Here is a 5,000-nt window from a genome sequence, read left to right as displayed (position 1 = left end):
TTCCTTGAAAACTTTATAATACCTTAAGATATCGTTCCATGGCCGAAATTTAAAGTTATTAACTGTTAAAAGTGTCTAATCTCAGCATAATTTTTCAGAAACTTTTCAGAATTTGTTGTAAATTGACATAATCAGAACAGATGACCTCGTTTGTTGTTATTGCAGAGACGGAAAAACTCGTGCATCTTTTTCACTTTCTAATCTGCAGTTCTTGTTAAGAAATTAAATTATTCTTTTGCTATAATTATATCAATTGCATCTGTAGTTAAATCGAGGATTTACTTTGTGAAAATTAGTGATTTATGAAAAATTAGTGGTGACATAATTGAAGGAACTTCATTTTTTTTTTATTATTAATTAAATCTTCGAAGGCAGCGAGTTGGCTGAATCGGTAACACGCTTGAAAGATACTCAACGGCATTTCGTCTGTCTTTACGTTCTGAGTTCAACTTCCGCTGAGGTCGACTTTGCTTTCCATTCTTCCAGGGTTGATAAAAATAAGTGCAAATTGAGTACTGGGGTTGATGTAATCGACTTGTCTTCGCTCCCCAAAATGTCAGACCTACGCCTATAGCAGAAAGGATAATTAGTTACGAATGTCAAAACTTTCTAAAATTTGATCCGTCTCATTCCAAAGGGTGAAATGGTTATGATTCCTTACTTTTGGGATTACGCATTTTAGTATCATTTATTTGTCATTCTATGTTCAGTTTGGATGAACAATGATTCTCATACTGGCGTTTATATCAAATTTCTTTTTAAAGGTCTCCATGTTCAATTCCAGGCCTTTGGTTAGAATGGTTCTATTTTATGTATTAATCGAGGTTTCTTAACTATTTCATACCCTATATTATTTACCCTTGCTAAGGCTATTTCCTTTGCATATTTATAATTCTCGTATCGTTCTTTCGTTATGAAATCATTGTGTGCATGTCCATACTGAATGTGTTGCAGTACACCCACACATCCCCTCACTAATCACTAAATCTTTGTTCTTGTCTGTTAACAAATGAACGTTAACCCCACGTAAGGCATCAACTGCATGCTCTCCAAAATTCCCCTGTCACAAGGAAGCCAATATATATTTTTCGAATTGTCACTTCACAAACCCGAGTTGCATAATCTATGAAACTTCCATGTGAACACGAAAGTATGTTGGTCTCTCAAATTCTTATGGTGAGCTTTCTACACATATCACCAAAATCCCTTGCTCCAGTTAAGTTTTTTCTTCAATAAATTTTGAGGCAGGGGTAAGTCGATTACATAGACCCCATTGTTCAACTGGTACTTATTTTATCGCCCACGAAATGAAGAACTGCAAAGTCGACTTCGATGTAATTTGAATTCAGAACGTAAAGACGGATGAAATGCCGCTAAGCTCTTTTCCCGGCATGCTAATGACTCTGCCAGGTCGCCACCATCTCTTTCTTGTGATATAACCTTAGTGTAAAGCACCTTTATGAGGCAGTGATGCTAACTCTTCATGTAAGAACCAGATTGGTGAATCAGGTTTGAGTTTATTAGACTTTTAGTGTACCATGTTCAAAGATGAGGAATATCACATTTTTTGTATCTCCTGGATGAAGCCCTGCATCTACAAAGAGCATAATGGAGCACTGATAATGTTAAATCTTCTGGTAACCATGGTAGCAGTCAAGTTGACAACAGCAAATCTACAAAACAGCAGAAATACATTGCTAATTGGTGCAGTAAACTATGAACTCTTCCATAGAGAACTTTAAATGTCTTGCCCACAAATACTGCCCAGTATTTGTGAAAAGATTTGAACTAAGAAACTTTTAGTCAAACATTTGACGCTCTGTAGACTAGAACCAAACCAAACCAAATCCTAACAGTCATAATATACAAGCACACACATGCACATCCGCACACACACATATATTTACGTGTCGTGTTTACAGCTACACCCATATTTTAAAACATGCATCCATACACAAATGTATTATGTACATACACACACATATATGAGGTTGAAGGATATAGTATGTACAACAAGAAGACATATGCATGTGTATGTGTGTGGTCTTTGCGTGTAGTGTGCATGTGTGTGTGTGTGTGTGTGTGTGGATTCACATAGAAGTACAAACATGTAAATACATACTCAACACCAGAACACATGTATTCCATGGAAACTAAATGCGAAAAGAGAAGCTGTTACTTAAATTCCTTAAATAAAACGGATTAAACTAAGGATTCACTTCTGTAGTTAATCTTTTCCTCTGATCCTCTATGAAAAGCTTCTAATCTTGACAAGAAATGACTGTTTCCTTGAAACAGCTGCCATACAATTGACATAAATAGTTCATTTTATGTCTATGGAACCTTCCAGATTAAATATTGGAACAAAATTCAAAAACCTGTAGAGCAGAGTTAAGCTCTTAGCAGGTAGATTCTAGAACTCTGTTTCTAATCCTAGTGCTAGAAATTTTACACCACAGGTATCACCAAATTCTTTGAAAGAGATAGAAATACATCAGATCGCATTCTTTCTCCAGAACGCATCTCAATTCATGGTTCTTTGTAAAAATGCATCTGCATTATTGTGAGAGACAGGTGTTATATTCATGTCATAGCATGAGAGTCTTTATGAAAAAGTATCTCCAAATTGTGTTTAATATGCTATAAAGATATCCAGTGTTAATTCAATTTATTTAAGATCGCTATAACATAGCACATTTACATAGTCTGTACGAAACTTTAAAAAGATACTCCAAAACGTTTTTTCTTTTATTCCCAGATAATTAACAATATATTCGATATCGTATTATTCCCTAAAAAAGACAATGATAATTAAATTTGTTACGAGTTCAGCCGATGCAACATCATATCTATTTCCGTTACACACGCTATTTGAGAAAACATTTAAATTCTACTCTTTTCTGAGAAATTATTACCATTATTATTACCATTATTATTATTATTATTATTATTATTATTATTATTATTATTATTATTATTATTATTGTTATTATTATTATTATTATTATATTATTATTATTATTATTATTATTATTATTATATTATTATTATTATTATATTATTATTATTATTATTATTATTATTATTATTATTATTCAGTAGTTTTATTTTTATAGCGTGCTCTCACTTCACTACCGAGCGCAGCTCTGTGTGCCTTGGGTATGTGCTGTGATTTGTTGTGATGCTCTGATGGTTATTGTATGGGAAGTGTTCTGCGTAGGATGTGTGCAGTGCCTAGTAGTGCAATTTTCTGTATGTTATATGTGTTTGTAAGTCCTGGTGTTTTTGTTATGTATTTATCTGAATATTTTTTTATCATGCCTAATGCACCTACTATGATAGGAATTGTTTCTGTTTTCAGATTCCACATTCTAGTTACCTCTATTTCCAGGTCTTTGTATTTTGAGAGTTTCTCCATTTCTTTTAGAGACACGTTGTCATTTTGGGCTCTGTGGTTTTCAGTTCTTTGATTATTTTATTTTTTATATTATCATAATCATTAGGCTCCCCTTCGTTGTTCACATCGTGTTTGTTGGGAATGTTGCGTTTGTCTTCGTGTTTTACAGTTTCAGTGTTTATATTATTGGGCATTGTTGTGTGGCTTCTATCTACATTTTCCTGGTGTATGTTTTCTTTTAGATGTTCTATTTCTATTTCTATTTCTGATATTTTTTTTTTGTGTTGAGAATGTATCTTCGTACGTTAGCTAATTTATTAGGGTTCATTGCTGTATCCAAGTCTATATCTCTATTATTTTCCTTCCATATTTTATATGTATGTGTTGTTGTATGTTCATTTTTTGGGTAGAGCATTGCTGTGAAGTATGCGTGTAAGATAGAAATGTATTCCTCACGTGTCCATTTACGTCTTTTGGGTTTTATTTGCGGGACATGAGGTACAACGTCCGGCCCATTATTTTGACGGTCGTCATTTTCGTAGGGTACCGGTCCGTTTATTTCTGTTGTCACATTATTTCGCACGTGTAGTTTTTCGTACATTTTTTATTTATTTATTTTATTATTATTATTATTATTATTATTATTATTATTATTATTATTATTATTATTATCATTATTATTATTATTATTATTTCCAGTTAGATGCTTTTCTCAGCAATCAAAGTACGCATTGGTGAAATATGTGTCACCTCTTTATTCCTTTTGCCTGCCAGTTAGACACGAGCAAGCATTCTTATCAGGTTTACAAATCACAAAACACTTCACTATTCGATAGGAAAAAATAACCCACCAAAATTATGTTAAAATTTCAAATCCTGATCTTTGCATTTGTAATCCAGTATCTTCCATGATATTACGATAAACAGAGCTGCCTAAAAGAATTGAACTGCATACTGGTTATTCGGGCCAAATCATACTCTTTTCTTAAAAGAAAATCCATAGACCATACCGAACTAAAATAATTTTTATTAAGGCAAAAGAAGATCGACTAGATTACAGTTGGGAGATATATGTTTATGACTATGTGTGTATTTCATTTATGTTACTGTATATGTGTATGAGTGTACGTACATATGTCTCCTTCTGTATGTGAAGGATTGTGAATGCATATGTGTTGGATTTTATTCCTATTTTTACTTGTAAGTTGAATTTTGCAAAACCCCATGAATGCAAAATGTAATAAGTTAGTAGCTATTTCGTTAAGTTGTTATCATTTTGCACGCATAGAAATCAACGAATTATGTGATGTTGATACTGTAGATTAATGGTTACTAATGTAGTATACAGAGAGGGTTGCACAGGTAAGATCTTTTAGCTTTATTCAAATTAGCCACCCTTAGCTTTCACCACCGCCCCAAGACGGCTCTGGAACCTGGCACATGAGTTACTTTTTGGATTCGTAGGAAGATTTTCGTGCATCTCCTTGATCTTGGCCGCTAGGTTGGCCTTGGTGTTGCAGGTAGAACAGTTGGATTACACATAGTAATCCATGAGATTACAATCGGGAGAATTCGGAAGCCAGAAATTGGAGCTGGTGATGTT

Source organism: Octopus sinensis, linkage group LG8 (assembly GCF_006345805.1).
Source record: "Octopus sinensis linkage group LG8, ASM634580v1, whole genome shotgun sequence".
In the NCBI taxonomy this organism is placed as follows: domain Eukaryota; kingdom Metazoa; phylum Mollusca; class Cephalopoda; order Octopoda; family Octopodidae; genus Octopus; species Octopus sinensis.
This window is presented reverse-complemented; position numbering follows the sequence as displayed.